The sequence below is a fragment of the Scleropages formosus genome, chromosome 19 (assembly GCF_900964775.1).
Source record: "Scleropages formosus chromosome 19, fSclFor1.1, whole genome shotgun sequence".
Classification (NCBI taxonomy): domain Eukaryota; kingdom Metazoa; phylum Chordata; class Actinopteri; order Osteoglossiformes; family Osteoglossidae; genus Scleropages; species Scleropages formosus.
Window position 1 is genome coordinate 4,884,364 of NC_041824.1, and position 25,768 is coordinate 4,910,131.

The 25,768-nt window shown below is 45.1% G+C and overlaps 1 protein-coding gene and 1 long non-coding RNA gene across 4 annotated transcripts in view; both read left to right on the top strand.

The window, feature by feature from the left end:
• Positions 1-15,219: 15,219 nt before the first annotated feature.
• Positions 15,220-21,702, top strand: LOC108927698 (uncharacterized). 3 transcript variants are annotated; one of them, XR_003797148.1, is made up of 4 exons: positions 16,652-16,748; positions 17,140-17,207; positions 20,488-20,554; positions 20,977-21,702. It is a non-coding gene; the product is annotated as an uncharacterized LOC108927698 (long non-coding RNA). The 3 variants fall into 3 exon arrangements; XR_003797150.1 differs by lacking the exons at positions 16,652-16,748; positions 17,140-17,207 and adding an exon at positions 15,220-15,269; XR_003797149.1 differs by lacking the exons at positions 16,652-16,748; positions 17,140-17,207 and adding an exon at positions 15,236-15,312.
• A 2,331-nt stretch (positions 21,703-24,033) lies between these two features.
• Positions 24,034-25,768, top strand: part of ofcc1 (orofacial cleft 1 candidate 1) — a 67,885-nt gene continuing 66,150 nt past the window's right edge. The window contains exon 1 of the mRNA XM_029246466.1: positions 24,034-24,084. The gene's annotated coding sequence lies outside the window, so the exon portion shown is untranslated. The remainder of the gene's footprint in view (positions 24,085-25,768) is intronic.

Here is a 25,768-nt window from a genome sequence, read left to right on the forward strand (position 1 = left end):
ATTGTAGACACACACACACACACACACACACACACACACACACACACAGTGCTTTATATCTTTGGACTTGCATACCTGAGGTCAGATAAGGAAGCTTCCCACACGAGCTGACCTTTGAGATGTGTCATTCGGCACTGGGTCCAATAGAGCAAACCCTTCCTCCATCAGCCCATCACCTGGAAAAACACACGAGCCCCCCGTTGACCCCGGAGCCAATGCTGTCCATCAAGACCGAGGGCAACAGCAAAATTTTGCTGCTGCAGCTCACTGCGTTTGCTACCCTGCCAACCATCTGGTCCCTTTTCGCTCTTCCCTTGGACTGTTCCGCCACAATGCATGATGTGATGAAAATGTGTGTTATAGTTTATTTCTTTTGTTTTCGTTTTTTTTTTTGTTTTGTTTTGTTTTTTGTATGAATCCAGGGCAATTTAAACTATCATTTCCTGTGCAGGAAGATGGCATGAGCAAAGTGACATGTTTTTCTAATTACTACACACGCACATTAAGCGCTCACATGGTTCAGATGATGTATTTTAGTGACTGCGGCTGACTTTTTATAAGTCGCTTCGTCAAATAAATTGGGCTGGTCTAATGAACTTCATCAGGTCATTGACTTCAGCGGCAGAAAGTGAACAGAATTTCGATAAATGGGTCCCCCGCCGATTAGAGTGCAGAAAGAGGACAACCTAAAATAAAAACCAAAATCTGGAGATGATGGATGCAGAAAGCGGGAACCACGGGGGTCGAGTCGCATCACCGGCGCGGCCGGCAGCCAGGACCGTTTGTGTCACGAGTCCTTCAGCGTCGCATTGATTATATTGAAGAGCCTTTTTTTTGGGGCTGTTTTCGTTTCTGCAGATTCTGGCCTGTTGGGCTTTGTTTGCTTGCGGTGACAGACGGCGTTATTGACCGGCTGCGGTCAGCTGGCCATCGCCGCCTGGTGAAAGTTTGCTTTAATCCCTGCGAGATGCTGCACGGCAGAGGGAATCGACAGGATGAGCGGGAACCCGTCACTTTCCACACCGCATAAGGAGGTTACACAGCTTTCACTGTCACTGCACAGACAGGCGTACAGTACTTGGATCGCAGTGAGACAACACCCTCACCTCCAACCAGCAAAGCGCAAACCCTAAATTTATCGAAATCTCCCTCCAGGGTGAAATAGTGTAAGAAAGCCATACCAGGTGTATAATTAGCAGTAGGTTGGTTTGAAAAGACCCTTATTCTCCCATGGGTGTAGGCTTGTGTCAGACAAGCATGGCATCTGCAGAGGGCCAAATGCAAGGTATGCAGTAAAAGAGGCAGTGTTGCAACAACTCTGGAAGAGTCCCTACATGTTCAAGATGATCGCTGTCAAGTTGATTTAATGCTTCCAATTTTACTGTGTACGTCTGCACCAGCTTCAGTAAAGATGGTCCGCTACCCCGTGTTACCTTTGACTTGAAGACAGACTTCTAATTCATTGCTTTACGCTGCAGAGGACACTGGTACCTCAACTTACCACCACGACTGAGACCACCGTTCTGTTCAAAACAATTTGTTCATAAATCCAACCACTGTGTCACAATCTGTTAAAGCTCAATAGACACAAGGCTCCATAAAAACCTCAGATAAATCTGGAGTGAGTTAAAAATTCACTGTACAACTTTTATTCATATATTTATGTATTTACTTTGTCAGTTTAATATTTACATTTATTTAGCAGACTCTTTTCTCCAAAGCGACTTCCAATGAACTCTACATAGTGTTATCAGTCCACACACCTTATTCACCATGGTGACTTACACTGCTAGATACACTACTTACACTGGGTCACTCATCCATACATCAGTGGAACACACTCTCTCTGTCACTCACACACTGTGGGAGAACCTGAACAGCATGTCTTTGGACTGTGGGAGGAAACCAGAGCACCTGGAGCAAACCCACACAGACATGTGGAGAACATGCAAACTCCACACAGACTGAGTGGGGATCGAACCCATGTCCTCTCGCACCACCCAGGCACCATGAGACACTTAGTTAGTTAGACAGAGAGAGACAGTTAGTTAATTAGTTAGTAAACAGCAGTTAATTTTCATTAACTGCTTGGTTTATGCAGGGTCCAGAACCTACTATGGGAAAATACCTGCTATGGGAAAAAGGGGCGTGAGGTAGGATACACCCTAGACTGGATAGCAGTCTGTTACAGAACTTTTATTTTATTGTTTTTTAATAATTTGAAATAACATGTGCAACCATTGCCAGCATCGGGCCACTTTCAGTTTGCTTTATTATCAAAACAATCAGTAAAAGCACAATAATAGAGATGTACATCAAATTATTCATTGGATAGCTCCTGTAAAGGCCTCGGATAAAGCCACAATAACCAAGAAATACACTTTAAACTCTTTAATTTTCTTCAAGTGACATCGAAGTTAAAGCCACTTTAAAACAACTGAAAATAAAAACAAATGATATCCACAAACTCCTATTAATTGTTGATTGTTAAATGATTTATCCCTCAAATGTGAAGCCTTTGATAACTTTTACTTTTACTCAAGTACACCTGTAAAGCAAAAAAAAAAAAAAAACACTTTCAGTGCATTACTTTTCTCCTTTACTGACATTCTAGTTTGTTCAAGTTCAGAAGTGTTGGTAGAACCAAGGAAAAAAGTCCAAATAACAACAAAAGTGTAAACAAATTTAATCTGGTTACCACAGTACTTCATATTATGAAAATTTATTAGAGCTTTCCTGAATTGTTCTCGAAGTGGCTGTTAGCCCCCTTTGATTAGTTCGAGGCAAACACTTTCTTCAAGCTATAACACTAGAAGTGATTTTATTCACATCCAGAGGGTTCACAAAGTCATTTTAATATTTATTACTGTCGTGACAAAAGACAATATGGGTCACCAAGGTTTGCATTTTCCTCCTTCATTTTTTGCCACTTTGCACAAAGACTTAAGTCGCCGTGGTTGATCTAGTTTTACTCTTGGCCTCTTTAGGACCAGTTCTGACACCACCTGACACACCGCAGATACAAACCTAATTGACAACGGCCACCTGAAACAGACACGAGACGTCCCATCCTACCGTCAGATGCGGTAGAAAACCGAAGGCGGAATTTCATCAAATAACCCCAAGGCCCATCCCGTGCCCATCAATACCTGAACCAGAATACCATGATTAGATGTACGGAATTATTTCCGCTTAAATGCGTGCGCATCCAGAGAGTAAAAAAAGCACAGAAGCACCTCTTAAATCTGTCTGTGGTTTGAAGCCCAGGTAAGGGCGGGATGTGCGCACCCAAACCCAGCTAACCACCATGAATAATCCCAACTGCTACCTCCTTTGTCTTGTCTTTCTCGCCGCCTAATCAGCTCTGACAGTCGGCTCTGCTCTTTTATCAACTCTGCGTCACTTGCGATCAGTGACGGTGCACTCAGGGCACACCCATGTGAGCCTGCGCCCCACCGGATCAAGTTAGGCTTTGGCACTTAGTCAGCGGCGCATGTCCACACTGGTTTTCATGCAGGTCGTGGACTTCTGGTCGTCTTAAAGCCTGTGGTCCGGTCACGAGTTGCCGTCTGAGTCACAACAGGCAGGTTCGACCATCTCGCCAAATGGGGACGTCTGTTGCGGGACCTCTCCTCCGTTATTAGAGCGTGGCGATCTCCATGGGTTCGTCCACCCTCCCAGACACGTGCCAAAAAGGAAGGGTGTGCACTGGTGTGAAAGTCTCCTACTCCTACTGACTCACTGCAACTGCAGGTACCAGTCGTTGGCTTTTGAATGATCCTCAGGTGCCACCTTATCCAACCCATTGAGCCAAATTTCAGACCTCTAAACCAGCATGTTGTTCAACAGAGTCAGAAATGCCTAATGTGGAAAGCAATACTGAAAGCATATGTTTCTTTTTATATATGACTGTAAGCTATAAAGCTCACTGCAACATAGCAAAAGTGGAAAAAAATGACCTTATGCACTTCTTTGGGTGCATTAACAATACAAAATACACATCTCTGCTATTAAAAACACACTTGTAGTAAGAGTACTATAAATGTACTATTATTTAAATGAAAGCTGCCTCCATATGGAAGCAGCTGCCAAATTCCAGTGCTTCTGTCATGCTTCAAAGGGGTCTATTAGATTTTAGCACAGTGTGGGTTGTGTTCCTGTCCTTGGCGTTCAGTCCAATCTGTTCCATGTGGGCATTGAACTGTGCCAAGGTTGTGTTTTGACTCCACTCCTGTTTGCGATTTTTCGGGGATGTGATGGACTAAAAGTGGCATCTCTGCCGTTTGCAGATGATGGTGCCCATTTGGCCTCATCCGACTGGGACCTCCAGTTTGCACTCGAGCGGTTTGCGGCCGAGTGTCAGGGACCGGTATGAAAATCGGCACCTCCGAGTCTGATGCTGTGGTCCTCCCCCGACAAAGAGTGGGTTGCTCTCTCCGGGTGAGGGGCGGATCACCGTCCCAGTGGAGGAGTTCAAGTTTCTCAGGCTCTTGTTTATGAGTGATGGAAGAATGGAGTGGGAGACTGAGTGATGGATCGGTGCAGCGTCGGCAGTCCTGCGGGCGCTCCGCTGATCTTTGCTGTTGAAGCGGGAGCTCCGACTGTGCACAAAGCTCTCGGTTTTTGGCTCACTCTACATCCCCAACCTCACCTGCGGTCAAGAGCTTTGGGAAATGATGAAAAGAACGAGATCGTGGACAGAAGCAGCCGAGATGAGGTTTCGTCACGGGTTCACCGGCCTCTCTCTCCGTGACGGGGTGAGGAATTCGGTGACCTCGGGGGACCTCTGAGTAGAATAACTGCTCCTCCGAGTCGAGACGAGTCAAGCGAGGTGGCTCGGGTACGGTATATAGTAAGCATACCTCCTGTTGGACCTACCGATGGAGTCATATTGGACACGTCCCACTGGGAGGAGACTTCGGGGGGGACCCTGGACATGCCGGAGAGATGGATCCCCAAGGCGGAGCTGGAGGCAGCTGCTCGCTCAGCCTGGTACCACGGTGACCCTCAGCAGGTGGAAACCGACCGACCGACTAATAGATCTTGTCGCAGTATCTCCACCATCGAGCCTTGTCAGAAAAGTGCTGCGATATGCCATCCCTTGTCACACAGATGTTTTCCTTTTATCAGCCTCAACAAGCTCCTCAGTTTCATTAACTCCCATTCAATTTTCGGCACGCTTTAGGCTTTTGCTCAATTACAGTCACTTATGAAGGCAAGTAATTACATTAAATTCAGCTACCTGTAAGGTGGGTAACTGTAAATTAATTTGGAAGCTGTGTCTTTTCCTTTTCATTTGGAAGTAATCAGGGTTGGCTGTCGTTATATAACACAGCCAGCAGGCACAATTCACATGCAAGAAACTGACCTTATGAAAGAGAAAGAGAGAATTTTAAAGTTCAGAGCAATTTCTTTGTGCTAGAAGATAAAACACAATATCTGACAAATGACACCGAATATCCACATTGCCTGCACTCTACCCACCAACGGTTGCGGGCATTTAATTACTGACAGGAATTAGTTTAATGATTGCCATTTTTATGTAAAATAATAAGCGCGGGGCAGGGATTATTCCTGCTGACGGTGATTGTTTGATTTAGTTCTTTTTTCCTGTTTATTTTCCCATTTATTCTCACACTTTCCCTGTAGGAAGGACCATTTTGTCCTCTCCGTTTCAGGACGAGGCAGCTGACGGTGTCACGTTAGGGGCTCAGAAATCCCGAGGGCCCTGTTCATTCAGGGGTGGAAAGAGAGCGAGCCGGATGCATGAAACACGGTTTCGCCCACCGGCTCACGGGTTCAATCCTTTCTCCGCCGGGGCGGCCGCACGGTCACCGGTGAAAGCGAGAGTAAGAAACGGGAGGAGTGCTCTGGCCTGAGCTCTGGAGAGTCTGCAACACTCGTCACCCCACCCTCTCCTTCAATTTTTCATGTCTCCACTCAACCTGCCCCTGCCTGCGCCGAGGTGAGGTGCGCCGAAGATGTGAGGAGCGGAGGTGATGTCACAGCGTACCCCCGCAGACCCTGGCAACGGCCCACGGCCCACCGCGGCCTTCCCCCCGTCCGCTGAACAGAAGGCAGGCTAATCGAGCCCCGCAGAAAGCGAGCGCACGGCCGCATCGCACCTGTCCCTCTCCGCGATCGTCTCGTATTTATAGCAATCATTACTTTCCCGTGCAGCAGACGTGCCTTGTAACATTTCTCCAGGCACCGCAACTGAACTGTGTGAAGTACCATCTCATTTCACTCGCAGTTTGATTTTTCTTTATGCACTTCCTTTACGATGTTATTTGCCAGGACCCCAGCCTCGCACCCATCCTGGGGCTCCTGCTCCAAGTTCAGAGGGAAGATACTCCAGCACCAGAAAGCTCGGAGCTACGCCGTGCTGTGTTCCACGGGCTGGTCCGTATTTTATGGCTAACGCCTCGCTCAGACGACGGTTCCAGGGAAATAAATGAGTGCGATAGGGCTTAAGGAGCAGAAGCAGAGGCCTAAAAATGACTAAGGATCTGCTGATGCTGAAACATCACCACATGAACACTTTATGTGGTCAATAAGGGCCTGTGCGAGGAAGCATCAGTCACTCGTTCTCTTGTGTTTAGACACAGTCAATACACCTTTCGCCATGGTGTGGGGAAAAGACGACCTAAAACTGTCGAACCGGACCTGTGAGTAAAGGGAATCTCACGGTGAGTTTAATAATACAATTATGTGATGCTTTTCTCCAAAGTGACTTACAGTGTTAAGCTACTTACAGTTATTTACCCTTTTATACAGCTGGGTAAATTTATTGGAGCAATTTAAGGTAAGTACCTTGGTCAAGGGTACTACAGTGGGAGATGGGCTTCAAACCTGCAACCTTTGGGTCAAAATGCAGCAGTTCTAACCACTATGCTACCTGCTGCCCCCAACACTTTCTCCAAAGCAACTTCCAATGAACTCTATGTAGCGTTACCAGCCCACACACAGTATTCACCGCGGTGACTTACACTGCTAGATACACTACTTACACTGGGTCACTCGTCCATACATCAGTGGAACACACACTCTCTCTCTGTCACTCACACACCGTGGATAATAAAACACAGTTCAATAACAGCATGCGTTGCGTGAAAGTGTCTGCGCTGTCCCTCTTGCTGCTGAAGCTGAAACAAGGTGCGAGGTGTATTCTTACACTGCGGATCCGTGACTGCGGCCCCCTTGACCGGCCCACGCTGCTCGAATAACTCAGCACAGGCCCCGGAGAAAGTGCGGTGCGGAGCAGCTACGGCTGCGAAGAAAGAGGCGAAAAAAGCGGCGATGTGCCGAAGCGAGGGTCGGGGAGCCGCGGCCCACGGTGGGGGTCCTCGCTTCGCGGCGTCACACGGCTTCCAGTTGCCGAAACGCCTCGGCGGCAGCGGAACGCACGGCTTAATTACCGCGGCGGCGGCGCTCTCCCCGGCCGATTCACCGCCTCCCATGTGAGCCGGCCACAATTTGAAGCATGGCGCAGCCTGAAAGATTGAAGAATGTATATCCAATGCACTGGTGGCCCCCTTCACGCTTCCCGCGGATGCGTAAACAGCGCGCTGTGATGGGAGCGGTCACGGCTGAGCTCCTCTAGGGAAATGACTTTGTACCATCGGAACGGGCTAATCCAGCGCGCACCGGCAGCGTCTCACTTACAAACGCCGCGCGAACACTGGAGGAACCGGCCCGTTCCCGAGGCGCGGCTCCTGCCGTCTTGCTCATCAGACGGCAAAGCGCATTTAGACTAAAACAAACAACAACAAGAAGAAAAAAATCCAAACTCCAAGGTCCAAGACTCAAACCTGCATAGAAATGATATTTCTTTGTCCCCTACGCAAGGATCGTACGTAGGTTCCGGTGGGGACGAGACGAGGGGGCGCTGGCTGTGGGTGCGAGCGGTGCGAGACACGTTTCGGTCGAAGTAACGGAAACGCACGTTAGTTCGCCTGTCAAATTCACACTGCTCGTATTTGATAGATTTCCGCTGATGAGCGGGTAGTTCTGTCAGTATAGGAGGAAAAGGGAATCGTTCTTTATTGTCTGCCAAAAAAGGACTTAGCCTTTTGATAATTCTTAAATTAATGTAATTGGGATAACGCTGGGATTCATCCTAATTCAATCCTCCGCTTTGTACAAGTTAATGCATGACAGGCAATCTAATGCTTAATTAGGGCCCCACTGGTATTGAGTCCTTTGAAAGCGATGCTTGTCATGGCCGTAACACTTGTTTACAATGCTCCGAGTCTCGTGAACGCGGCTCAAAGACGGCAGCGGGGAGTTTGATGAGCACAAACCGACTGTTAGCATTCCGGAGGGGAAGCGCTTGAAGAAATTGCCGGCGTTAATTAACTGTGGAAGCGTTCCGTTTACTGGATGTACAGATAAAGACAACATATATGGAATACATTTTGAATGAGACGGAACTGTTCGCCTTCCAAACGTCCCATTATTGCACGCTGCAAAGGTGTTGTCAATCACTTTATTATTTAAAATGCCCAGTCATCGAGCTTCATTATCGTTTTCCTTTTTTGATCTTCTAAATCCTCCTTAAAACCCAGGGAACTGACAACTCATTTACCGCAGCATGGTACTGTATTTGCTTTAATGCAGAACATTTCAACCAAATGAGCTCTACAAGAATCCAAGAGCAGTCGATAGGCTAGATAATGATAGAATGTATGTTTTTTGTGCTATTATCTAATTTTAGGGTGAACCATAAACCGTGAATATTTATAAGACACTTTAATTCATGGTCATTTAAGAAATTTTGTTTAGGAGTGGAACGCATTATGATGCCGTGCATTTTCAGTTGGGGAATTTCAAGTGTTTCTCTTGTCGTGACCTTCAGTATGCAAAGTGCTGGAATATGAATATGAATTTGTGCGACGGCCACGTTCCATGCGCTCACATCAGAACAACAGTTCAGAACGAGCTGGACCCCTTCATCCAACACCATGGGGAGTGTCAGATTATAACTGCTGAAAATGCATGAAAGTCAATATTTAAACAAATGCATTTGTTTTATGTTTGCTTACTTTTGTTGTATAGCAAAAAAAAAAGCCTTTTGAAGTTCTTTTGAAGGAAAATGAATACGTTCTTTTTGAACTATTAGAGCTTGGAGTTAAAGCATAACCTGGAGATGGAAGAAACTTCAATTTCAAATGGATTTATGAGTACAGTTTGGTTGCTAATTAAATTCCATGCTAGACCAGAAGAAAAAAAAAATCAGATTTTGATTAACTCAATATTTTAAGTGCAGAATAATTTCAGAGTTTGTTGTCAGAGTTATAAATTCTTTTATATTCTCACAGTAGTGTAACATATCCATGATTGAAGAGTGTTCTGTTGAATCCACACAGCGGTTAAAGGCCTGCAGTGTCAAAGCGGGCACTGCCATCTGGTTGTGCCCACTGCACTCAGTCAAGCACTCTAAACTAAAGCCAAGGGCAACTGAGCTAATGGGGAAAAGACGTGCAGCCGGCGCTGACATCACCATGTCTCTCAATTAACATAATAGCAACCCTGCATTGTTAGTATAAAGTTGTATTCCTACAATTATCCAATTGTTCTTTTCCTAAAGCATTTAGAGAGCATGCAATATGCTAATGAAAGGCAAAAGCGTGCTGCCTGTCATGAGATACATAATAAATCCTTGTCAAGGGACATGGCTGCGGCGTGCGCGATGGTCCCCATTGGTGGACAAGATGTTGTCTAAATGGTCCCGATGGTCCTGATTTTCCAGAGACCAAGCCATAATGATGACCCAAGGCCCATTTTTTAATAATTATTTGCAGTGCCCTTTCAATAGTCCTTCCACTTCTGTGCGCAATTTCGCGAAGGAGCAAAGTGGGTTCCCGCGTCCCTGCGTCTCCTGCCTCATAGACATAATCTTTCAGGGCCACATTAGTTCTTTTTATCACATGCAGCAGACATCATGCATTCAAAGAAAGCAGAAAATTCTCTAACAGTCTTATTTCTTTCTTTTCTATGCATATTAAATATATCATGCTCAGCAGACTTTGTTCCATCAAATATTTTCCCCTTCCTTGTTCTGGATCAAGAAAAGCTTCTTCCCAAAAGCGATGCCTGAGCTTCATACAAACACATGAAACAGTCCTCATTTCCTCCTCCGACACCCACCACCCCGCTCTAAACATGCAACAAAGGCCCTGCGCACACAGAATGGTTCAAGAGCATTAGTAAAGATGCAATGCCTAAACCTTTGAGGAGGAATGAAGGGGAGAAGATTTAGAAAGTTCCGGAAGGAAGCTTTTTTGTTTAGGTTCGAGCTCGTGAGAACATGAGAGTGACATGATTGAAAGCAACTGAAAGCTCCTTTTGAGGGCCCCAGGGAATAAATTCATATATCTAAAAAGAAAGGCATGTTAGACATGCAATAAGGCAATGGATGATTACTGTCACAGAATGGTCACTAGAAATATTATAAAGGTTTGAGTTGAGGGGTGGGTACAATTTCGATAAAATGCTTTACATTAAAAATACATATCCGGCTGAATACATATTAGTGCATTTGGCGCACATATATTCTTTAGTTACTAAGGGGTTGGTTTTTTCTCCAGCCTCCAAATACTATAAAGACTAATCTCAGATGTTTGTTGACATTTCTGCCTTCTTTGTTCTGCGTTGCACAGAGCTGGTGCATCACAAAAGCTGCATTTAGCATTCAGAGGTCATTCTGTATAGTGCAGGGCGTGTTGCAATACATGTATGAGAGACATGACAGTGACATAGCAAAACATAGATGTGGCACAAAGAAAACAATCTGGGTGTTTAATGCAGCAGGTGTATTTTGTGTCTTAAGGCTTTACGTTGATTTTACAGTGCAGTTCCTCTCATGCCATTTAAATGGTTATAAATATAGGACTTAAGGTTTTTTCTGTCATATACTGGTGCAATTCAGTATTCGGTTCTATATTCAGGCTTGAAATAAAAAAAAAAAAAAATCAGTGCTTCCCAATGGACTGTCATTGTTTCATTCATAACAGCATATATTAAACACGCTCCTTCCGAAATAGCGGTCGGTGAGTGTAAACAGCCACGGATATATTTCAAAAAGTACCGAAGCCTGGATGACTGTAATCACGCTTCACCTTTCATACTTTCTCCGTACTGTAATCTACAAATAACATATAGAGACATGTACAAAATGATTAAATTAACACTTAAATTAGTAAATACACAGAGACAAGTAAAAAGGCATTTCTCCTTTGAGAATATTTTATATCTGCAAAGAAAAAACAAGTTAAAGAAATAGTCGTACAGGACTCAACAGCAAGCAGAAACAAAACCAGTTGTATACATGTTATCAAGAACTTGTTTAATCAACTAACGTTGATATTACTTCAAGTAATTAAGAGCATGCTGATAATGATATGAGTTCCCAGCTGTAAATAATTATGCTGCCTCAAGGCGACACTTTAATTCCTCACTTGCTGTATCTATAAACAATAATCACACCACAAATCACAAGTTATGCAGCCCCTGTGCCTCCTTGGAGAAAGTGCGTCTGTGGCCCTGGTGAAGACACCTCTGGTGGTCCTGACCTTCAGGAGTTCCTGCATGGGAACATGGGGCTCAGTGGCAGCGGACGATGCTCGATGGCCACCCCTGACCCATTCGCTGCCTCTCTAGGAGGACGTGGGGCCGTCGACACCGCACACTCAATAAATGGGCATGTTAGGTGCAAATGCTGTGACTGCATTAGCCCGCATCTTGCTAATGAGTAATGTACAGTCAGGCTTCAAGTAATTAGAGCTAAATTGTTTATACAGTGCAGCCCTGTGTTCCTGTTAAACGACAACCATCATGAAGGAGCACATTGCCAGCGCAAATGAAGGAAGGCAGGGCTTCAGATTTCCTAATCGTAACAAATACCGTGCCTTTTTTCTTCATATTCGTCGCTTCATTGTTTGTTTATTTCCAAAACACTAATTCGTGTTTACATTTTTCAGCTGACACACACACACATACACCCACACACATAGAGTATATAAAAAAACATGATCCAGCAGTATAGGATTTAAAATATAGTGCAACCTGTAAAGGGTGCGGGGAATTTACAGTCCATACGGTATTTCTCCGAAATCGTAGAAAACGAAATGTTTCTAAGCTATCAACACCCACATTATTATAAATAATTAGCTTTTGCTCTGTACTTGGCTGCAGTGTGTCATATGAAATGTGGAGAAAAGCAGGCGTGACGGCAAACTTCACTCACTGTCTACAGCGAAGCAGTCCAGGCAACGATGTCAAACAACTAAGATGAAGAACATAATTAAGGAAACATATGAAAGCTGGAGCTGGGCTTGAGATTAATTAGCTATCTGCCAATATTCACATCAATATCCGATTAACAAATGACACATGGCCCAATGAAACGTATTGATTCCCCTTCACTCTGCAGTGTTAATAAGCTGAAGCGGCTTCATTAAATGAGAGAGGTGACGAAAAAAGAAAGTCATTAACTAACACGCCGTATTGGGCCTTTACAGTGAGAGCAGCAAATCAAAACCTTGAAATCTACTGTAATTAGTCCTATCACACAAGAAATCTGCCTGTACCTCAGAGGCATTCATGATTCTTGTGGATGAGAATTGTGGTGTATTAGTGCTCATATGCTAAGGAGGAAATGGAGCCATATTTCCAATCAATTTGAACTGGGAAATGGAACGGTAGGAAAAGACAAAACACAATTACAACATATGTACTGCGCACACATACACCGACACATATAGATCAAAGTAAAAATAAAATGGATTTGGACATGTTTAGGTCTAATCTCATTTTCACCGAAAAATACCAACCATCCTTTTTTTTCTCAGTGATACTTTAACAATGCTACTGTGGATGAAGGCATTTTTACAGCTGTCTCCACAAAACTTCAATTGAATTAACTCGTCTTGAATGCCTGAAATCAAACAGATATTAAAAAAAATAGCTCATATAAACATACAGAAAGGTTTGTGAAGGTTTTTGACAAGGAAATTGATATAAGAACTATGACCATCCAGTGCAGGGTCTTGGTGGTCCAGAGCCTACCCCAGAGGCACAGGGTGAGAGGAAGACCACACACACACACACACACACACACAAAAGTTATAGACAATTTTTAGTCACCAATTCAGCTGAAACATGTGTTTGAACTGTGGGAAGAACATGGGCAGAACGTGCAAACTGCAGATACACTAAAACCAGTATGACACCAGTACGCACAAATGTACCCAGTGCCACCATCGTCACTTGCCTGCCATCACTTGCCTGTTCTCTCAATCCTGACAGCACAGTATGGCTGAACAATGGCACGGCAATATGACCCTTTCTAATGCAGGTATCGGCCGAACAGAAAGCAGTGAGCGGTTGCAGGAAGAGCCCATTATTAACCGGTCCATTTATAGTAATACCACACTCGATGAGAAATGTACAATTCCAGTCCTGGAATCAAATCCCTCTGCAGGTTAATTAGGTAAGATAACATCATTAACCACTATCAGGCTTACATGAAGAATTAATTGGATAAGCTGGGACCTGGACTGTACATTTAGGTCTATATTTAATCTCATAAAACAATCAGGAACAACTGAAGCAGGAGAGCACGGAGTCCAGATGGGAGAAAGTCTCGCTCATGCATAGAACCAGCTTGTTTACGTGGCGCAGAGAGCTCTCTAGCTGTGGATAATGCAAAAAAAAAAAAAAACATTTCTGTTCATGTACGCAGGCATAATGGGCACCAGGCTATGTGACTAGATCATGTTTTCACATAATAAAACAATTTAAAACCGCCAGGGCCCTATTATAGTAACAAGGCAATTCAGCGACCAGCCACTCAAAAGCAGAGTAGTGGAAACGTAGAATAAATGGGGGACATTTTTACGTGGAATAATGTATATTCCGCACGGGCATCTACACGTACGCACGCATATCTGTAGAAATATGACGCTAAGACTTTGTAATCCACAAATACCTGTTAGGGAAGGAGATAAATAAGGTCCGCACGCGAACATTACACAATATTTTAGAAGAAAGAAGAAAAATTGCAAGCAAATATGTTTTTCACAAATAGCCCGGTGTCTCCATAATCAGTTATGAAGTGAGCTTTAGTTTTACTCATTGTAATGCAGACATGAAGCATGTCCTCTCGATCCACTTTGATGTGAGCATTACGTTTCGTAACAATTTTTCACACCAGCTGTAATGTTACTCGCTTTCTCTTCCTTATGACAAGTATCTTTATGCGCTGTCTCCTAAATAATGCATGAGGAACCTTTTTGCAAACTGTCAGGCTGCATAATGAATGTTTACAAAGCTGAGTGATGTTTTACTGTAGTCACAACTTCATTATTCTAATTGATGTTTCATAGTAACAATGGTTCCCTTCCCATGAAGCCGCACTCTGTAAATAGTGGTAGAAGCCTGAATACATGATGCCCCTGAAATATGCATGAATGGAAAACACACTGAAAAATTGTGACAATGGAGCCATCTGTTAGGTGCCTCCTAAAGAGTTTAAATATATGTTCATAGTCACACTTTATCACTCCTCTCCAGATATGGATGAAAAATGTTGAGATCATGCGATCAGATAAAATGCAGTATTTGGCTGCAAAGTTATGTTATGCGAGGTACGAGATGAAAAAAGTGAGCTCTAGGTACCTGGTTATACCTGTGAACTACCTGTAATATACAGGTAGGGTTAGAGGTTTCTGCGACTGAAATACAGCATTTGTGTGCTAAGTTGTGGTGTTACATGACTTGGCCTTAAACGTTGTTTTGCTGTCTTTGATTTACTCGTAATATATTTCTAACATGAGAATTATGTATGAAAATATGTAAAAGTCCACATAAGCGACTGGTAAATAAGTGACTGTTTCTTTATTAAGAAATAACCAACCAATTGAAAAACATAATGGCAAAGGTGAATACACATACACACACACACACACACACACACACACACACAGTACAATATAATATAGTATATTAAAATATATAATAATAAATACTGTACAGTGTAGTATTATTTATCATTTTTCTAGTCACTAGTGTACACACACACACGTTGGACAGTGTAAGAAAACCCGAACGTGTCGTGTGTGAAACTCACTGGACATTTAATACGGACAAACAGTCCAGTCTACTCCACGCCGGTGTCTCCGCCCCGGTGCACGTGACCGCGTCAGCCGGACGCTTCCTTCGGTTACCATGACAACGTCAGCCCGACAAAACTGCGCCGGGCCACGCAGGTGAGAAGGAGCATCGCAGGTGCGGTGTGCGGCTTCCCGACAGGTGTGTGTGTGTGTGTGTGTGTGTGTGTGTGTGTGTGTGTGTGTGTGTCCGTGTCCGTGTCCGTGTCCGTGTCCGTCCACCGTTCCCGGATGTCGGCGTCGCCGCGGCGCGTGGCGGTGATCGCGCGACTGCGCGCGCCGCGGTTTTTCTGCGGAATTATTATAGTCGCGCGCGAGTCGCAGCCAGAATCGGTTCATTGACCTGTTGTTTGGACGTGGTAAGCCGGTGCCTCTGTTTACCTCGTCTCTCTTACTGGGCTGCGTACCATGTTTACACTGACAGATTCAAATGTGACACTTTTCTCGGCGACTAATTGGTGAGAAGTTATTTACACTTATTTACGCGTTCACACAGTAATTTACCGCAGCAGTTGACAAGGAAGTAGTAACAAGTAAAGGTATCACAGTCAGAGATGGGAATGAAACTAACCTGTGATTTTGGGTCCAAAGCCCACGACTCCAACCATTACACTAGTAGTAGTAGCTGTAAGGCCTGAACATTTACACTGTTTACCCTGCAGTTGTGGTCCACATGGTAAAAAAGGCCCCACAAGGAGACAGCTGTGCTCTACACTCTTGACAGTATATGTGATGGGCTGCATTTTGTACAAGGCAGTGTGAAAAGTTAAAAAACACACAGACATCGTTACCTGTCGATGGTCCCTGCACTCGCCATCAGTGACCTGTTTCCGTGGTGAGCCGTCGGCGGAAGCGTTTTCCGAAGCCCAGCCGGCAGGTAGAGGTTCCGGCGCTTTTGCAGCCGCTCGTCTCGGCCGCTAACGCACCTTTACAGTACTTTATTTATGACTTGACGCTGTTGTGGGACAAGCTGGTAGTGTAGTAGTTAGAGCTACTGCTTTTGTACCTAGAGGTTGTAGGATCGATTCCCACCTTTAGCAAGGTACGTACCCTGAATCGCTCCATTAAAATTTCCAAGCTGTATAAATGGGTAAATAATTGTAACGTTAACACTGTACGTCAGTTTAGAGAAAAGTGTCGACTAAAGGAATAAATCTAAACGCGTGATTCTCGCGCCCGTTTGTTTCCTGTCAAAATGAGTCACAAAATTAAAGCATTATTGTTATTGCTTATTTTAAGCCCTAAAATGTGTTCGTCTCGTACTTGAAAGGGAAACCGCAACTTTCTTCTGGTTTGGAAATAAGGATCGAAGTTAATTGAAAGCTGGGTTTAATTTGGAGAACTTCAATGTCTCAAAGAGCTTTCCCGGTAGGATCTTAATATGCCTTTAAACTGCACATTCACTGCAGTTATATATGTATAGGGGCATGAATGGCCATATCATCATCTTTATCATAATCATTTTGTCTTTCTTTAGACTGAAGAAATGGACACAGGTGACAGTGCAGCTCCACATGTTTGCTTTGTACTGGTGTTTCTCGCTGCTTCTTACCTTCCATGTGCTGAAGTTGGACAAAGGTTTGCTGTGATCCAGTTCGTGTCTCACACACACACACACACACTCTGAACTGCTTGTCCCATACGGGGTCGCGGGGAACCGGAGCCTACCCGGCAACACAGGGCGTAAGGCCGGAGGGGGAGGGGACACACCCAGGACGGGACGCCAGTCCGTCGCAAGGCACCCCAAGCGGGACTCGAACCCCAGATCCACTGGAGAACAGGACCTGGTCCAACCCACTGCGCCACTGTGCCACCGCATCTCCCCAGTTTGTGTCATTTTGGATGAAATTCCAAACTGGTCCATTTTCATGGGGTTTGTTGTTCAGGCCTGTTTGTGTCACACCGCATCACTACTGCGTTTTATAAATGTCCGTGTGTGTGTTTTTCATAATGCTGTTGTCTGTTAAAGGTTAAAGGAGAGGCTCTGGAAGAAAGTGCTGCTTGGTGTTTCCGACTACATTTCCTTCACTTTGCTCAGTGAGTAAACAGGGTAAATTAACAGCTGTTAGGAACAAGAACACGTCACTCGGACCTGCTTTAGGAGACGGTGTGTGACAGTGTGTGACTGTGTCACAGTGTGTGGCCGTGTGTGGCAGTGTGTTGCTGTGTGTGCAGAGGCCCGTCCTAAAGACTGGGAAGTGGAGGCTTCCAGCTGAATTTAGATGTGACTGTCTGGTGTCCGTCGGTGCCGAGACGGAGGGGATTGGGAGGACGGGGGGCGGGGAGGACGGGGAAGATGGGGAGGCGGCGGAGAGCGGCGCTTGTTTACGGCCACGCGGAACGAAACGGCGAGACGTAAATGGGGCCTGACGGTCTCATGAAGCACAATTGGCTGATGGCAGATCGAATGTGACTGCGCTGAACTGGGCGATGATCCGTACAGCGAGCGGAACCCACCTCCTCGCCGGTCCGCCCCACCAGCCCAGCAGCGCTCCTCCCGCCGCCCGGAACCCGAGCCGGACCGGGCGTCGTAGCGCCCGATACCTTCTGACAACAATCGCGTTCTTCGAAAAACTTCGTAGATTTTTCTTGTCACCAGATATAAATGAAGGGCTATTTTTACATCCACAATGGATTTAAGTGGGCAGGGGTATGTGTGTCGGGGGGGGGGGGGGGGGTTAGCATCACAACGAGCTGTGTGCACTGACATGACAACAGGACGCATTTGGCCCCTTTATTTCGGTCAGAGCCTCTTTTGTCGCTCCGCGTTTATTTGGCGCGAGCTGCTCTTTCAGCACCGCGTCTCCAGCGCTTTTCCGTTCGCTGGAAAGTGACATCATCCAGAATCTTCCAGCTGTTCCCAAAAAGAGAGCATCGCGTATGCTCATAAGCACCAGCGCTTCCCACTGAGCAGCCCTGGCGCCGTCCTGTTCAGAGCTGGAATGTGGAATTCGTATCGCGTTCTGGGAGGTCGATGAAAGGCGCGAGGATTAAATTATATGTTGACAAAATTCTGTAGGTGTGTAACAGTAGAAATGTAAGGGTTTAGGTGTGTAACAGTGTAGGTGTGTAATAGCGTAGGTGTATGACAGTGCAGGTGTGTATCAGCGCAGGTGTGTAGCAGTAGGTTTGTAAGAGTGCAGGTGTGTATCGACAGGTGTGTAACAGTGTAGGTGTGTAACGTTAGGAGTGTGACAGTGTGGGTGTGTCAGAGCGCAGGTGTGCGGCAGTAGGTGTGCAAGCGCGTCGCGCGCAGCGACACACGCAGCTCTGCCGAGCCTCACACGCACGCGCATTAGGGCCGAACAGTTAAGTGCAACTCGGTGAAATTGATTGGAAAGTAGTAGAAAGAAAATGGTTTTTAAATAAGTAACAATTAGATTATCATTAATCTCAGCGGTATAAATGAATGTCTCGCTTTAGGGCTTGTTGGATGTAAAAACAGATTTACAAAACTGTTCTTTGCAAATTGGAATATGTCCTCCACCGCTCTAATAGCCCTGTCAACCGGAATTAAAAACATTTGCGTTTTTGCCTTTTGTCTCCGAAACGCAATTTTGTTCTTGTCCTCGCCGTGGTCATCGGGAAACGCGCTGCTTGCGATAAAAACGCGGTGCCGCACTCTTTGCTCAGGCGTGGGCTTCAAAACCTGTGGAATATGTATTTCGCTCCGATTCACATATATCTGCTGTTTGCTATCTATGCACATATAGCCCTCGAAAAGACTCAAAAATATATTTGTATCTTTTTCGTTTTAATTCATATCACAAAATGCAGCATTTTCTCCTTTATTGTACTTCCACATTCTTGTCTGTACATTTTTTGCAAACTGCAATATTGCAGTTACTGGTAAAGGGATTAATGATATTTTGCCAACGATTTCCATCTTTTTGCGTAGAATATTGATTTATTTATTAAAATTTCCAAGAAGGCCCAAATAATGGTGATTGCGGCCGTTGCCGTGACTGTCGGCCGCAGTTTGTCGCGGCCCCTTCGTGGATGAGCGCCGGCTGTCACCTTGGGCGCAGCGCTGCGCTTGGGTCTAGCAGTGTGGTGTCGCCGAGGAAAGGTGCGCAGCGGTACCGCGGTACTCGCATCAGAGCTAATAAAATAACCCGAGTGATGTGGAAAATCCACTGAGGGAAGACAACGTGACGTTGAACGCAGCCTGTTGTCTGCTTTTATATAGATTCATTTAACGGATGCTTTTCTGCAGAAAGACTTACGATGAGCTGTTCCTGGGACGGCTAGTGGAGCGTTTAGCGCTGCTGCCTTTCAACCTGAAGGTTGTAGGTTCAAGTCCCACTTCAAACTGCAGTACTCCTGAATAAGGTCTTACTGTAAAATTCCCTAGCTCTCTAAGTTGTAAATAGCTTAACATTTCAAATGGCTTTTGTATAAAAAGGAAGAATTACTTGTAGAATGTATTTCCAGCCGTATTGCATATACTCAGTGTGTCTTATTACCTCTACATTTATTTACCATTTTTACATTTATTCTTTTACCTGATGCTTTTCTCCAAAGCGACTTATAATGTTAATTTACTTACTATTATTTACCCATTTATTACCCAGCTGTATTAATGGCTAAATAATTAGAATAGTAAGTATTACTCCGAATAATAAATAATAATAGCGGTAAATAATAAGTATTTACTACTTAGTATAATAGTAAATAATTAGTAGCTTAACACTGTAAGTTGCTGTGGAGACAAGTCTCAAGTAAATGAATGTAAATTTACACAATGGGGTCATTTTACTAGAGCCATTCAGAGTAAGTACCTTGCTTAAGGGTGCTGCAGGTAGAGGGGGGATTCAAACCTGCAACCTTTGGGTGAAAAGGCAACAGCTCTACCGACTACGTCACCAACTGCCACAAAGGGCTCGATTAATGAAAAGTGCTGAAATAATTATCCTAAAATGATTATTGACACTGCCGTTATGTGAAGTGTTCTCTTTTGATCAAACGATCGATCAGAGTGTGTGTGTGTGTGTGTGTGTGTGTGTGTGTGTGTGTGTGTGTGTGTGTGTTCGTGTTCACACGCGCACCTTGCTCTTCATCCGAAAACACGGAGACGCAAAGGGATGCATTTTAACGTGACCTTCATTCCACGTTCATGTCAACTTTTTGTGTATATTTACGATTGCAATTTTTTTCCACTTCTGTTCTTCAATTAGTACTTGACCCCTTTAGCGGAGATGTAAATTAAATGACATTTCCGTGTCATCCCATATTTAAAATAACTGCGTTAGTTGTGGATCATAAATGATGATCTTCATTCCGCAGCTAATTTATTCATTTAACAATTTCCCCGCAGAAGTTCCAGCAGAAGGCTCCGTACCAAGCAAAGCAGAAGAAATCCAAGTCGGCCGAATTTCTGATGGGTGAGCCCTGCTTGATGAGTTATTGCTCATAATTTGTGTAAGGATTAATTAACTAATTACAGACAAATGGCTGTGGGCTAAATTTTGCTCTTGCTTGTCAGGGCGCAATTTGTAATTATTTTAATCATTTATTCTCTTTTTTTTCCTTCCTCTCTCTCTCTCTCTCTCTCTCCAAGATTCAGATTTAATTTTAACCTAATTGTGTTTTAGTGACATTCGAAGAGGATGCACTCGAGTACTTTAGGGGCAGCCGAGCCACAACGAGAGGAGATTTTCAGCTTCCGACGGAGATGTGTTTTAACATCGTGCGCTGTTCCTGACCGCCCGTTTGTTTGTTTGTTTGTTTGTTTTTTTGTGTGTGTGTGTGTGTGTGTGTGTGTGTGTGTGTGTGTGTGTGTGTGTGTGTGTGTGTGTGTTTGTAGGGGAAGAGGAGAGAGCAGCCGCCGAAGGCACCGACAAGCCCGCTCCGAGTGGTGCCTGCGCCCGGGAAGGAGGAGCGATGCGACGTGACGTGCCGAGCGGCACCCTTGCAGCTGGCGGGGCGGAGGCGGAGCGGCGACTCTCGGCCGCGGCGAGAGGTGAAACCTCAGCGCTCGTTACGCTCAAGTGCGGCGACGGCGCTCGCGTGCCCCGTCTCGCCCCTTCCCGCATCCCCGGCCCGCGCGCCCTGGCCGGTCTCTCGGGCAGAGCAATGCGGCGCGCGCCTTCCGTACCCCCCCAGCCCCATCCCCGTGACATAATGCTTCTTACATTTTGTTGTTGCGTAGCAGATGCTTATGACACACGGTGCTCGACCGGCGTCGCAGCCGCGCGGGACAGGCCCCTCTCTCCGCATCACGACAGCGCGATGTCCTCTCCGGCGGGGCGTCACCCGGCAACCGTCACGTCGGCGGCGACTCCCCCTCGCTGCCCGACAGGTGACGTCGCACGGCGTGCGCGCTACGCCGGGTGCGGCGCGCGGAACCTGAGCCGTCGACGGGCGCGAGAACGAGCGGCTCGAGAGCTTCGCTCCGTCCCGGATGGGCGAGGTTTCCGGCGCGGAGACGACGGAGCGAAGGACGGGACGAGGCGGGAGACGGGAAAACGATCTGTTTGAAATGCCTAGTGGTTACAGCTCCTGTCTCTGGATCGGAAGGTTGTAGGTTTGGTCCCCACCTCTGGATGTAGTACCTTTGAGCAATGTACTTACCCTACATTGCTCCAGTGAAATTACCTTCCTGTATAAATGGGTAAATAATTGTGGCTTTGGAGAAAAGTGTCAGCTAAACAAATCAACGTAAATGATGTTGTCACTTACCTTCGGCGAATGAGAGAAGGACGGTGGTGCTGCGGTCGCACGGGGCCCCCGCTCTGGCAACCTTCGTCTTCAGCACGAGGGCTCCTCGGTTGTATGGGAGAAGCTGCAAAACGCTGCACTGCGTTCGTTGTTAGGCGTGGTCTTCTTTTCCCGAGGACCGAATATGTACACTGGACCGTTTAGTAAACACGGTAAAGTCACTAATATAGAACCGCCGAAGAACAGTTGAGGCCGAAATGACATCGTTGTTCTTTCTTTTTTGTTGAGCTGAAATATTTCAAATTTTATAGTTTTTAATACACACACATTTTCAGAACCGCTTGTCCCATACGGGGTCACGGAGCCTAACCCGGTAACACAGGGCGTAAGGCCGGAGGGGGAGGGGACACACCCAGTACGGGATGCCAGTCCGTCGCAAGGCACCCCAAGCGGGACTCGAACCCCAGACCCACCGGAGAGCAGGACTGTGGTCCAACCCACTGCACCACCGCACCCCCTCAGTTTTCAATAGTTATTGAAATATTTTACTGTTCAGAATTTCACCTGATATTATCACCGAGTGTCTGTTTCAATATTACTGGTGAAATCATGAGGAAGAGGAGATGTTATAGCACAGCACTTGTGGAAGAGTCAGATTCTTGGAGCAGATGGAGCACGTGACTCAGTGTGGGCATCTTTATGAAATGTGTGTGTGTGTGCGTGTGTGAGGAAGACTTATTTCATTCTTGCAAAATGAGAATGCAGTTGAAGTCTTCCTCACACACAGTTTATAAAACGACTACTACGTCACTACATCAAACTAGCATAAGCTTGTGAATTATAAAAATAATATTTCTCAACGAAACTGGAATCCAAAAAAAAAAAAAAAAAACACTTGACAATTTCATTGTTCTGGTGGCTTAATGTACAAATGAAAAGTTGCACCAACACAGAAATGAAAACCCCTTCAGCTCCACCATTTCTTACCCCAGTAAATGTTCTAAAAGGTGTAAAACTATTCATTTTGTGAAACAAACTTAGAAATGTGTCCATTTTTTATTATTCTTTTTAGGGTTCTATATATATATATATATAAGAATGAATAGTAATATACATAATGAATGAATGTGTATATATATATATATATATATATATATATATAGATAGATCCCCACTCAATCCCCACTGTCTATGTGGAGTTTGAATGTTCTCCCCATGTCTGCATGGGTTTCCTCTGGGTGCTCTGGTTTCCTCCCACAGTCCAAAGACATGCTGTTCAGGTTCACCCATAGTGTGTGTGTTCCCCTGATGTATGGTTGAGTGACCCAGTGTAAGTAGAGTGTCTAGCAGTGTAAATCACCGTAGTGAATAATGTGTGTGGGCTGATAACACTACCCAGAGTTTATTGGAAGTTGCTTTAGAGAAAAGTGTCCGATAGATAAATAAATAAATGTATATATTCACTGGGCCATAAGAACACTTTAACTTATATCAGCATATAGTGTATCATTCTGCCAATACGAGAAATCATTAAAATAGAATTACGAGATGGAATATTCAGGGCCTCGAGACTTACTTTGCGCTGTAAACGGTCCGTCGTCGGATGTACCTTTTTAATAAAAATATCCCTCGAGGGCGTGGATTCCCATAAATTCTGCGGAGCAGCTTTGATGCCCATAGGTCAGCAGCGGCTAATAAGAAGTCAATAAGCTGTGGGTTGAAGTCCCGCCTTCGCCCCGCGCTCCCACCGCCGCCGTCCGAGAGGGCGGTGAGAACCGGCGACCCCGGACCCCCTTCTCGGGCTGTTGTCTTTGAATTCCAGGTACTTTAACTTGTAAATTTTCTCATTAGGCCTTTTTCTCAACACAAGTAACATATGGCGGCCGTATTTAAGGGCCTGCCTGGCGTGACCTTTAGCGTCATACTAATTAGACCCGTGATCTCCCCGGGCCCTCGGCGGCCCCGCTTATCGGGTGGCGGGAGCGGCCTCAGAATTACCATCTCGCTTCATGTGCTTCTAATAACAAGTGAGCGGCCCCCGCGTCCCGTCCCACCCCACCCCGGCGAGGCCCTCTTCTCAACTTCACACACTTTTCCACAGGAAATGAAGTCGCCCGGAATGACTGCGGCCCGCCGACGGCGGGGGGAGCGAACCCGAGGCGGAGGCGGGCGGAGGTCGGCGCGGAAGATGAGCTGGAATTAAGTTCCTCGCCGTTCCTCGCCGCGACGCCTCGCCTCACCTCATTAAAACGGGGTGAGGGAGATCAACCGTCGAACGAGCGACGCCGGAAAGATACGAACGTAAACGCTTTCGTAAACATGCTGGCTGATGACGACGCGCCTGGCCTGTTGGCTCCGCGACTCCGAGGCCAGGTGTCGCGATGGATGGGGGTCGCGTGTCATACCCTTCTTCCGGCTTACATACGTGGAATATTACTCCTGGAAATACCGTAAAATATCAATAAGTGCACCATCCCCCCCAACATCACACCTATTAAAATGGTGCTCTTGGGAGCTAAGTAATATGCATGTTATAATGAAAAGTGGGCTATTAACAGAAAGCCATTTCGTCGATATTTTTGAAGTTATGCTACCATGTTATAGCTGAGATTTCATTAAATCGGAAAGCCATACAGATAATAGGGAGCACCGCTCTTCAATATGTTTTAGTATTTATGCCTCATCACTGAGCAGCCTTTCATGAAATATTTCACATTTTACCTCTTATGGAAACCAAAGCTTCAGAATTATTGGCATATCTTTCCACGTTTATGGGTTTCGACACATTACTGATACTTATGCTAACTATAACCACCAACATTATGAAGCCCTGTGATGAAATTGTCGTCATTAAGAGGCTCCTTGTGTATTATTTGTGTGCGTTCTGCTGTTGTGTTACTAGAAATACCGACATATCTCCAGAGCGTTCGTTGGAGGAACCTTTTGATAAAGGGGTTTTGTTTTCAGCGTTTCTAAACTGGCTGCTGCGTTCGCAGAGGGGAAACGCCGATTAGTTTTACTTTCCACATATTTCCAGCAGATATGCTTAATTTCTGCCTTTTGATGTCATTATAGCTGGTATTCATTTTGCCTCCTTTGAAGGTTTAGAAAATATTTTTCTTCCACATTCTGGGTCCCGAGGAAGGGGCGGTGGGGGGGTGGGAAACTGAAATTATTTTCTTTCAAATTGAGTTTTTTTATTGTGAATTCTTCTCCGTTTTTCATCATCCATGTGGATGCACTGCCTTATCGAAGAGAGAATTGGCATATCTGAGTGATATAGTCAGTAAGTGTTGCTGGCGGTTTGCAATTAAATGACTTCAGGTATGATGATATTCTAATGGCAGAAATAAAATCCATACGTACATCCCCGTCTGTCGGTGGAATGCACTTTACGTCATTTTGGATAAAAGTGTGAAATGGAGTAAATGTAAATTTACACACAGTGCTGGAAAAGTGATACACAGCATATTTGCAATCTGGAGCTCATATGCATTTATGTCTTACAACTTGATTTTTTTTTTTTTTTTTTGCCTGAAATTGTGGTTTCCTTGATGAAAAAATTTTTCTTTTAATTTTTAGGATTATGTAAAATAATTTCCTTTTCTTATATGTCGTTTCCCTTTTTATTGTTCTCAAAGGCAGCCGCTCTCCTTGCAAAGGCGTTCTGGCTCATAGTGCCGTGAAGCAGCCGTACTTTTCCATCAGTAAATAATTTGTCATAATCAGCTGTTGTAAATGCATTAGATAAATTGTGCTTTGTTTGCTGTAGATATCCAGTTCTTCTTCTCATATTTTCAGTAACTGTGTGTAGCTATATATTAATCTGATTTGTTAAAAAATTAAATTGCGATTGGCTAAAAGGTAATGGGCAGCACAGGGCTTCACGCTAATAATATGGTTATGTCACAAAACAAGATTAAAATGAGTCTTTCGTG